A 12,613-nucleotide genomic window follows, 5' to 3' on the forward strand; every position below is an offset into this window, starting at 1 on the left:
CATGTCGAGAGTGTGTTGCTGGGAAAGCACAGCAGGTCAGGCAGCATCTGAGGAGCAGGAGAATCAACAGGAGTTCTCCAAGTGTCTGAGCAGGTTTCCTCCGGGTGCTCCGGTTTCCTCCCACAGTCCAAAGATGTGCAGGTTAGGTGAATTGGTCATGCCAAATTGTCCATAGTGTTCAGGGATGTGTGCATTAGTCATGGGTAAATGTAAAGTAATAGGGTAGGACAATGGGTCTGGGTGGGTTACTGTTTGGAGGGTCGGTGTGGACTTGTTGGGGTGAACCGTCTGTTTCCACTCTGTAGGGATTCTATGATCATGGATAGGAAATGTTTGGAGCAATATGGTCCAGGAGCAGGCAGATGGGACCAGTTTAGTTTGGGATTATATTTGGCATGCACTAGTTGGATCAAAGGGTCTGTTGCTGTGCTGTACGACTCTCTGACTCTATTCCTGCCCTCCTCTAATTCCACCCGCTACAGTCAGCAATTTTCTTTGTCACACTTTTGATACATGTGGTTCAACAGCTAAAGTTCGAAGCTTTTGAATTCCTTTCCTGTTTCACTAAACGTTTGTGCCTGTGTGAATGCTCCTTGTGTGGCTCAGTAGCACATTTTATTTGATGATCCCTCTTGTGAAATGCTTTGCATTGTTTTATTACATTAAAAACATCATTTCAAGGCAAACCCTGTTGTTTTCAATGACAGTCTAAAGAATTGTCTAAAAGGTTATTTTGATTAATGGTCAGAGCCATTCCACCAAATAACTTGCAATATGTTTTTATTCGACAGAAATGAAGAGAGATCAGGAATCTGTATCTGTAGCAATGTAGTAATCTATCCTGGGATTGAGAAAGATATTATTGAGAAATGTGCCCAGAGGCTGTGAAATAAAATTAAATTGCTTTATAATTGCAAAAACAATTGGCAATCTTAAAAGGGTTACAACACTCCTCACAGAAGTAATGCAATCACTCATGTAAGTAAAAGCACATTAAGCAACATTAATCGTAAACCATAATACAGAATCATTTCTATGCTATGATTTTACTATCCCTGAATGAGTCAAATACTCCACACACAAACATAAACCTCACTTCAAATAATCTAATGGTAATAAACTGTTAACATCAAGCAATTATATTCTGTAGCTTACTTAACTGTAATAAAATCACAGAGTCATAGAGTCAAATAGTATGGAAACAGACCCTTCGGTCCAACTCATCTGTGCTGATCAAATGTTCCAATCTGACCTAGTCCCATTTGCCAGCATTTGGCCCATATCTCTCTAAACGTTTCCTATTAATATACCCATCCAGAAGCTTTTTAGATGTTGTAATTGTACCCACCTCCACCACTTCCTCTGACAGCTCGCTCCATACACCATCCTCTGCTTGAAAAAGTTACCCCTTGGGTCCTTTTTAAACCTTTCCCATCTCACCTTAAACCTATGCCCTCTATTTTTAGACTCCCCGATGCTACGAAATATATCCATGCCCCTCATGACTTTATAAACCTCTATAAGGTCATCCCTTAGCATACAACATTCGGATCGAGGCCCCAGCATATCCAGCCTCTCCCCATAACTCAAATTATCCAGTCCCGGCAACTTCCTTGTAAATCTTCCTGCACCCTCTCACGTTTAACTTGCAATATGTTTTTATTCGACAGAAATGAAATCCTTTCTGAAGAATGTCCAGAATTGTACGCAGTGTTCTGAAAGTGGCCTCACTAATGTCCAGTCCAGCTACAACATGACATCCCAATTCCCTGTAGTCAATGTTCTGATCAATGAAGGCAAGTGTGCCAAGCGTCTTCTTCACCATCCTGTCTACCTGTGACTCTACTTTCAAGAACTATGCACCTGAACAGGTGTCTGTTCAGCAACACTCCTGAGGGCCCTACCATTAAGTGTATAAGTTCTGCCCTGGTTTGCCTTACCAAAATGCAATCCCTCACTTTTATCTAAATTAAATTCCATTTGCCACTTCTCAACCCAATGGCCTATCTGATCGAGGTCCAATTGTACTCTGAGCTAATCTCCTTCACTGTCCACTACGCCATCTATTTTGGTGTCATCTGCAAACTTACTAACCATGCCTCCTATATTCACATCCAAATCATTTATATAAATGACAAAAAGCAGTGGATCCAGCACCTGTCCTTGTGGCACTCCACTGGTTACAGGCCCCCAGTCCAAAAAGCAACCCTCTACTGCCACCCTCTGTCTCCTTCCTTCAAGTCAGTTCTGTATCCAGTTGGCGAGCTCCCTCAGTATCGAATCTAATTTAAACTTATCCGTCCATCCAGTCGACCATACAAAACCTTGTTAACATATTTGCTGACGTCTATATAGACAACGTTTACCGCTCTGCCTTCATCAATCTTCTCTGTCAACTCTTCAAAAAAACTCAATATGATTAAACAATAATATATTAATCACTAAACAAGCAATCCGTTATGGACTCTTACTAACATAGCCATTGGAATTATTAAAACTGTAATTACATGGAGAAATACCAGCCTTTCCAAAAGTGTATTATATATTAACCACTGTCCAGAATATTTCAAACAAAGAAAAACTTAAAATCTCAAATGAATAAACACAATGCTTGATTATCCTGTACAAGAATTTAAGAATAAAAAAGAACTTCCCAAAAGAAAAGATATGCTCCAATTGCACAGTCGAGAGTACAATTGTGAAGAGAGTAGCTAGACAGCAACTCTGAGTGCAGTATTCCCTGTTCCTTAGCAGCCTAGTCAATTACTTTGATGGAGTTTGATTGGTAGTGAAAACAAAAAAATGCTGGAGATCACAGAGGGTCAGGCAGCATCCATGGAGAGACAGTGAGCTAATATTTAATTGGTAGTGAATTGACTTGTAAGAGAAAACTAACAGAAGGTATATTTGTAACCAATCACAGAACCAAAGTGATGTAATAATTAGAGTGGGGTGGGCAGAATACCTTTTTGGGGGAGAGAGGCAAGGAAGGTCCTAACAATATTATGGGTACAGTATTTTAATCAATCTGTTTTAACACACCTCTAGTGCAGGTGGACCTTGAATCTGGAACTTCTGGTGCAGATGTAGTGGCACTACCACTGTGCTAAAAGAACATGTCTTGTAATTTTTCTAAAATCTGTCTGTTTAGTTGGAATCTGAGTCTAGAAGATCTGTCTTAGAGATAAGGCCACTGCACAAGGCCTAGGAGAAAGTGAGGACTGCAGATGCTGGAGATCAGAGTCGAGAGTGTGGTGCTGGAAAAGCACAGCAGGTCAGGCAGCATCCGAGGAACAGGAGAGTCGACGTTTCAGGCATAAGCCCTTCACCCTGATGAAGGGCTTATGCCTGAAACATTAACTCTCCTGCTCCTCGGATGCTGCTTGATCTGCTGTGCTTTTCCAGCACCACACTCTTGACAGTGCACAAGACCACCTCATAACCTTACACCATGAACAACAAGTGAGTGTCCCTTAGCCTTCAAAGTCTAACTGACAAACATGAGATCAGGTTAATTGCCACTAAGGTGAGATCAGGACCTAGACAGTGCTAAACAGCAAGTCAAATAAATAAAAACCTTCAGACTTAATACTAACATTTCTGCTATATGATTGTTTACACTACTGTTTGAAAATGACAGATTTTGTTTCGAGGTACGTACATTTTTTAAGTGTGCCATTTATTTATTTAGATCGTGCAGGATAACTGAACCACGTCAGTTTAAGTACCCAATCTCTCCACTGCTGTATATAGAAGCTTGTGTGTGTGTGGTATCTACAAACCACACCAGAAAACCCTTACAGCCATCAAACACCTTCACCCAAATCCACAATCTACACTAACATAGAAAATAAAGGGCAGCTGGTGTATAGGCAAACCATCAACATATACAACCATCCCAATGTGGAAATAGATCATGATTCCTTCCTCATCACTGGGTCATGATGAAATGCTCTGAGAGGTTGATCATGGCCCACATCAACTCTAGCCTCTCAGCCCACCTCAGTCCACTGCAATTCACCTACCAGTGAAACAAGTCCACAGTGGATGCCATTTCCCTAGCCCTACTGTACTCCCCATACACCCACAACTGTGTTGCCTAATTCTGGAGAAACACCACTACAAGTTCGCTGACAACACCACCATTGTAGGCTGGATATCAAACAATGATGGGTCAGAATACAGGAAAGAGATAGCCTGCTTATTGTCGTGGTGCAATGATACCAATCTCTCAATGTCAGCAAAACAGAAGAACTGATCATTGACATCAGGAGGGCACATCCCGATCACATCAATGGAGTTGAGGTGGAGAGAGTCAAGAGTGTCAAGTTCCCAGAAGTGGTGTTAACCGACAATCTGTTCTGGACTTACCACGAAGATGTGATGGTCAAAAAGGTGCAACAATACTTTTTCTTCCTCAGGCTGCTTAGGAAATTTAGCATGCCCATAAGGACCCTCACCAACTGTTCCAGATACACTACAGAAAGCATACTATCTGGTGCATAATGGCCTGGTACAGCTCTCCCACTGTGCTCTCCCCAGGACTGTAAGTAACTACAGCCCATACCATCCATGGGAAACCAACCTCCCATCCATGGGCTCCATTTACACTTCTTGTTGCTATGGAAAGGCTGCCTATCTCATCAAAGATTCCTCCCATCCCGGTGGTACTCTGTTCCAGCCTCTTCAGTCAGGCAGAAGATACAGAAGCTTGAACTGGTTCAAGAGCAGCTTCTTCCCTGCTGTAATTAGACTGCTGAATGGACATAGAGTCATAGAGATGTACAGCATGGAAACAGACCCTTCGGTCCAAACCCTCCTTGCCGACCAGATATCCTAACCCAATCTTGTTCCACCTGCCAGCACCCGGCCCATATCCCTCCAAACCCTTCCTATTCATACACCCATCCAAATGCCTCTTAAATGTTGCAATTGTACCAGCTTCCACCACATCCTCTGGCAGCTCATTCCATACACACACCACCCTCTGCGTGAAAAAGTTGCCCCTTAGGTCTCTTTTATATCTTTCCCCTCTCACCCTAAACCTTTTCCCTCTAGTTCTGGACTCCCCGACCCCAGGGAAAAGACTTTGTCTATTTATCCTATCCATGCCCCTCATAATTTTGTAAACCTCTCAGCCTCCGACACTCCAGGGAAAACAGCCCCAGCCTGTTCAGCCTCTCCCTGTAGCTCAGATCCTCCAACCCTAGCAACATTCTTGTAAATCTTTTCTGAACCCATTCAGGTTTCACAACATCTTTCCAATAGGAAGGAGCCTAGAATTGCACGCAATATTCCCACAGTGGCCTAACCAATGTCCTGTAAAGCCGCAAAATGACCTCCCAACTCCTGTACTCAATACTCTGACCAATAAAGGAAAGCATACTAAACGCCTTCTTCACTATCCTATCTACCTGCGACTCCACTTTCAAGGAGCTATGAACTTGCTCTCCAAGGTCTCTTTGTTCAGCAACACTCCCTAGGACCTTACCATTAAGTGTATAAGTCCTGCTAAGATTTGCTTTCCCAAAATGCAGCACCTCACATTTATCTGAATTAAACTCCATCTGCCACTTCTCAGCCCATTGGCCCATCTGGTCCAGATCCTGTTGTAATCTGAGGTAACCCTCTTTGCTGTCCACTACACCTCCAATTTTGGTGTCATCTGCAAACTTACTAACTGTACCTCTTATGCTCGCATCCAAACCATTTATGTAAATGACAAAAAGTAGAGGACCCAGCACCGATCCTTGTGGCACTTCACTGGTCACAGGCCTCCAGTCTGAAAAACAACCCTCAACCACCACCCTCTGTCTTCTACCTTTGAGCCAGTTCTGTATCCAAATGGCTACTTCTCCCTATATTCCACAAGATCTAACCTTGTTAATCAGTTTCCCATGGGGAACCTTGTCGAACACCTTACTGAAGTCCATATGGATCACATCTATGCTCTACCCTCATCAATCTTCTTTGTTACTTCTTCAAAAAACTCAATCAAGTTTGTGAGACATGATTTCCCATGCACAAAGCCATTTGACTATCCCGAATCAGTCCCTGCCTTTCCAAATACATATACATCCTGTCCCTCAGGATTCCCTCCAACAACTTGCCCACCACCGAGGTCAGGCTCATCAGTCTATAGTTCCCTGGCTTGTCTTTACTGCCCTTCTTTTTTTTTTAATAGATATTTTTTATTAGAAATTTAACATTTTTACAAGTTTACAAAAATAAACAAAACTCTCAGATATAAACATTGATATACAATTAGCTCAAATATACAATAGCCAAAATTTGACAAAAAAAAACAAAACAACAAAAAAAAACCGAAAAGAAAAAAAAACAAACAAACAAAACTCAACTATCTACTAATCTAACCTACAACTAACCAGGGTGTATATTTAAGTCTCTTACATGCTCGGGATGTGTTAGCATCAGATATAATAAAACCCGTATTCGTGCGGGATTCCTCCCCCGAGGGGCCGCGGACCAGCCAGGTTTGTAATCTCAATTAAATAAAAGCCCTTGTTAGGATAGCCGAAATATCTGTATTTATGTAATTCAAAAAGGGCTGCCATATTTTATAAAATAATTCGGTCTTTCGGTGCACCATATTTGTAAGGAAGTCAAGGGGAATACATTCCATAATTAGTCTGTGCCAATTTGAAAGTCCAGGGGGGCCCTCCGCCGCCCAGTTCACCAAAATATTTTTCCTTGCACAGAAAGAAAGAATAGAAAATAGTCTCTTCCCGTACGTGTCCAGGGAGGGAAAGTTCGAAAAGCCCAAGAGGAGAGATACAGGGTCCACTTTTATTTCCGTTCCTAAAATTTCTGTCAGGGTACTTGCTACTTTAGTCCAATATCTACGGATCTTATGACAGGTCCATAAGCAATGTACAAGAGTGCCCACCTCTATTTTGCATTTAGGACACATTGGAGATGCTCCTGCCTTAAATTTTGCCAATCGAACCGGTGCTATATGGGCCCTATGAAGTATCTTCAGCTGGATAGCCTGGGTTCTGTTACAAATAGTAATTCTTCTAGCATTTTCCCAGATATCATTCCACGTTTCTGTGGAGATTTCTAGTCCCAGATCCTGATCCCATGTTTTAGGCAGATTATCCATATCTCCCGATACTTCATCATGTAGTAAATGATAAATATTACTGACGGAAGATACCCCCACTGGTCGTAGGACACTACATTCTCTATCGGATTTATAAAGACTATCTAATAACGTAGTCTTCTTCTGTATATAATCTCGAATTTGGAAGTATCGAAAGAGGTCTCCATTGGGTAATCCGAATTTCTGACGCAGCTGTCCGAAAGACATCAGGACCCCATCTTTAAATAAATCCCCTAGACATGAGATACCCCTGGATCTCCAGAGTTTAAAAGTGGCATCTGTTAACCCCGGTTGGAATCCCCATGCTCCCACTATCGGTGCATAGGGGGATGTTTTATGTGAATTACCCTCATTTTGCCGCATTATATTCCAAGCCTTGATTGTATTTAGTATTATAGGGTTTTTACAGTGATCTGTAATGATTTTCCTCTTGTCTGAGAATAAAAGGTTAATAAGTGGGTATTTTACTTGAGAAGCCTCGATGTCCAACCAGATTGATTGTGGATCAGACAAGACCCAATCAGCTATGTAACTTAATAGGGAACTTAACTGATATTTCCTAAAGTCTGGGAAGTCCAATCCACCCCTTGCCTGTGGAAGCTGTAGCTTCTTCAGCTTAATGAGGGGCCGCCTATGATTCCAGATAAAGTAACTTTACCGTCCTTCTTAAACAGTGGCACCACGTTAGCCAACCTCCAGTCTTCTGTCACCTCACATGTGACGATCGATGATACAAATATCTCAGCAAGAGGCCCAGCAATTACTTCTCTAGCTTCCCACAGAGTTCTCGGGTATACCTGATCAGGTCCTGGGGATTTATCCACCTTTAACTGTTTCAAGACATCCAGAACTTCCTCCTCTGTAATCTGGACATTTTGCAAGATGTCACCATCTATTTCGCTACAGTCTATATCTTCCATATCCTTTTCCACAGTAAATACCAATGCAAAATATTCATTTAGTATCTCCCCCATTTTCTGTGGCTCCACACAAAGGCCACCTTGCTGATCTTTGAGGGGCCCTATTCTCTCCCTAGTTACCCTTTTGTCCTTAATATATTTGTAAAAACCCTTAGGATTCTCCTTAATTCTATTTGCCAAAGCTATCTCATGTCCCCATTTTGCCCTCCTGATTTCCCTCTTAAGTATACTCCTACTTTCTTTATACTCTTCTGAGGATTCACTCGATCTATCCTGCCTATATCTGATTTATGCTTCCTTCTTTTTCTTAACCAAACCCTCAATTTCTTTAATCATCCAACATTCCCTATACCTACCAGTCTTCCCTTTCACCCTAACAGGAATATACTTTCTCTGGATTCTTGTTATCTCATTTCTGAAAGCTTCCCATTTTCCAGCTGTCCCTTTACCTGCGAACATCTGCCTCCAATCAGCTTTCGAAAGTGCTTGCCTAATACCGTCAAAATTGGCTTTTCTCCAATTTAGAACTTCAACTTTTAGATCTGGTCTATCCTTTTCCATCACTATTTTAAAACAAATAGAATTATGGTCGCTGGCCCCAAAGTGCTCCCCCACTGACACCTCAGTCACTTTCCCTGCCTGATTTCCCAAGAGTAGGTCAAGTTTTGCACCTTCTCTAGTAGGTACGTCCACATACTGAATCAGAAAATTGTCTTGTATACACTTAAGAAATTCCTCTCCATCTAAACCTTTAACACTATGGCAGTCCCAGTCGATGTTTGGAAAGTTAAAAACCCCTACTATAACTACCCTATTATTCTTACAGATAGCTGAGATCTCCTTACAAGTTTGTTTCTCAATTTCCCTCTGACCATTGGGAGGTCTATAATACAATCCCAATAAGGTGATCATCCCTTTCTTATTTCTCAGTTTCACCCACATAACTTCCCTGGATGTATTCCCAGGAATATCCTCCCTCAGCACAGCTGTAATGCTATCCCTTATCAAAAATGCCATTCCCCCTCCTCACTTGCCTCCTTTTCTATCCTTCCTGTCGCATTTGTATCCTGGAACATTATGCTGCCAGTCCTGCCCATCCCTGAGCCATGTTTCTATAATTGCTATGATATCCCAGTCCCATGTTCCTAACCATGCCCTGGTAGACTTTTAGATATCAAGGGATATGGGAATAGTGTGGGAAAATGGGGTTGATGTACTATGAAAGCAGTAAGTGCTGGAGGAAATTCAGGAGGTGTGGCAGCATCTAGAGAGAAAAACAGAATTAACATTTTAAGTCTGGTATGACGTTTCTTCAGAATAGAAGGGGGTCGGGTACGTGGTGGTTTGTATGCTGTAGGCAAAGTCGGGGAGAGGAGCAAATGGACAAATTATGAGATATCCAGAGCATATGACCATGGGAGTCCCAACGGTGGGAGAGATGGAGATGTAAAAGGGGTTAAATAAGGATCCGAAAAAGAGAAAATGGGCCCACTCTGCAGGATAGAAAATAAATGATGTAAGTGAGGCATTATATTGATTTGGGGGTTTCCTGGCTTTATCTCCAAGCCCTTTGACCTTGATGGTGGGATTTGCTTAAATCTCACATCTTGGGGATTTACTCTCCTGTACCCTACTTCAATCTCATTCACCTCCATTCCTGACCTTTGATTCTTCATCTTTAAAGGAAGTTCCCCTATGTCTTCTCAAAGGATGAAATCATCATTTGAGGTTTTATTTCCTGAACTTTGACCCGAGCGCTCTCGAACTCTGATATCGAAACCTCAGGAACCCAGATTTAAGATTTTCTCGATGCTGGCACCTGGAATTCTGACCATGATCTCCACCACTCGATCAAGGTGATAATGAGACATTTGCTTTGTCACTTTTCCCTGAGTGTGAGCATTGAAGTTGTTAATAGCACCATAGCCATGATTTCTTGCAAGCTTTTTGGAAAGTTACCAATCTTGACAGAACATTATAAGCAGAAATGAAAAGTTAGCACAATTCAGATTGGGAGTTTTGCCAACAGAATCTGTGCCAGTAAAGTACGCTTAAAATTAATTAGAAGTACTAGTATAAACAGCACAAGGCAATGCTCTTCGTTACACCAATGATTGGCAAGGGTTTGTAATAGGGGCTTGCAAGACCTTTGGCTATAATCTTTATTTTGTATTGAGGAAAGTCCTGACTAGAAAAGACACTTGCGTGATTATTTAGATAATAACGCATGGACAAACAGCATTCACTATCAGACGGTGTTTAGATGCAGTGTTTGATACAGTACAGATATCATCCTGTGGGTGACACAGCCAGGCACATCCCACTGTTCCTCTTTAGATTATTGTTCAAGATCCCATATGGCAAATTTCAAACAAGAGCAGGGGTCTTCTGAAAGTCTAATTGATATTCGTACTTATTTTTAGATTAGATTCCCTACAGTGTGGAAACAGGCCCTTCGGCTCAAATGGTCCACACTGATCCTCTGAAGAGCAACCCACCCAGACCCATTCTCCCTAATTAATACACCTAACTCTACAGGCAATTTAGCATGACCAATTCACCTAACCTGCACATCTTTGGACTATGGGAAGAAACCGGAGCATCTGGAGGAAACCTACACAGACATGGGGAGAATGTGCAAACTCCACACAGACAGTCACCCGAGGTTGGAATGGAACCCGGGTCCCTGGCGCTGTGAGGCAGCGGCGCTAACCACTGAGCCACCACCCACTTCAATCCGTGATGCGAGAAGTAACAGTTGGAGGAGGTACTCTTTCCTGACAGGAGTAGAGGGACTTTTACTCTGCACTCAAGCCATGTTGTATATAGCCTGGGAGGGCTTCATGTTGTAATATGGCCTGTTGCCTGCATACCAACCACTGGGGAGTTGTTGTTAGTATAGAGTACTGTCACCAACCCTGCTTCCAATTTTAATCTCAAGTGAATTTTTTATTTATTCACTGAATATGAGTGTCATTGGCTGGACCAACATTCATTACCCATTTCTCATTGTTAAGGATCAACCACACTGCTGTGGGTCTGGAGTCACACATAGGCCAGAAGGGCAGTAGCAAACCTGATGGAGTTTTCCCTCCAAGAATTGATTCACGGTTGCCATTAAACTCTTAATCCCAGATTTTTAAAAGAAATTGAATTCAAATTGCACCATCTGCAATGGCAAGATTTGAAGCCATGTCCCCAGAACATTACCTGGATTAATACCAATAGGCCATCTCCTCCACTTGATCTGCAGTTGCACAGCAGTCTTTGGTGGAGGGTGGACCACAAATAAATCTCAGCAGAAAAAACACTGTCTGAGATAACAAGATACAGTTTATTACATCTCATTAATTGTATAGTGGTTACATTAACTCAGAAATATTAACAGTTACAAACAAGAAATAGAGAAGGTGCACGTGGCACACTTGATCTGCTTCATTCCTGATTGAAGGGCTCCTGCCCGAAACGTCGATTTTCCTGCTCCTAGGATGCTGCCAGACCTGCTGTGCTTTTCCAGCACCACTAATCTACACTCTATCTGCTGTCTGTCCAATGTTTCACTCTATACAGACAATCTGGTAACATGGACAGACAGGAAGAGATGGAATTTAATTTGGAGAGGTGCGAAGTAACGTGTCGTATTCACCACTGAGTTTCACTGTTTAGAATTCTGCAATTAACAGGTCCAAGTGATTTTTTGGGGTTTTTTGATGATATTGCATAACTTTAGACTTTGAAGGAAAGGAATGAAAAATTATTTACAGAATGATTGTATTGTTCAAAGACCCAAGGCCTTGTTTTAACATGTTAGTGCTGGTCCAGTATTACGTTACCTCGATGTCTGTGGTATGATTGTTATTCTTTGCATCTCAATACAGATTATTTCTTAGTCAAACTGCACTCTATTTGATATAGATTTACCAATTTACATCCAGAGGTTTGCAGCTAAATGGTCAGTAAAGACACACTCCGCACTCAGGGAATGCTGCGCTGTCAGAGGGTCATTAATGAGGGAGAGCCACGCTGTCGGAGGGTCAGTGCTGAGGGAATGCTGCACTGTCAGAGGGTCATTAATGACAGACAGCTGCATTGTCAGAGGATCAGTGCTGAGGGAATGCTGCACTGTAGGAGGGTCAGTACAGAGGGAGTGCCACATTGTCGGCGGGTCAGGGTCAGTGCTGAGGGAGTGCCACACTGGTGGAGGGTCAGCACTGAGGGAGTGCCACATTAGTCAGAGGGTCAGTGCCGAGGGAGTGCCACACTGTCGGAGGGTTAGCGCTGAGGGAGTGCTGCACTGTAGGATGGCAATACTGAAGGAATGCTGAATTGTCAAATGGCAGTACTGAGGGAGCAACAAACTATGAGAGGGTCAATGCAGAATGAGTGTTGCATGGCTGGATTTGCTGAGCTATTTCAGCAATTTCTGTTATTGCTTCTGATTTCCAGGTTCTGCAGTTCTTTGCTTTTTAGTTTAAAGGTAAGCTGTAACCATTAGCTGATGTTGTAGGCACGAGGCAGCTCAGTGGTCAGATAAGAGTGCTGGGGTAATGAGAGGAAGGATTGTATTTTC

Source organism: Chiloscyllium plagiosum, unplaced genomic scaffold (assembly GCF_037043375.1).
Source record: "Chiloscyllium plagiosum isolate Xiang-an unplaced genomic scaffold, Cpla_swu_hap1 HiC_scaffold_39, whole genome shotgun sequence".
NCBI lineage: Eukaryota > Metazoa > Chordata > Chondrichthyes > Orectolobiformes > Hemiscylliidae > Chiloscyllium > Chiloscyllium plagiosum.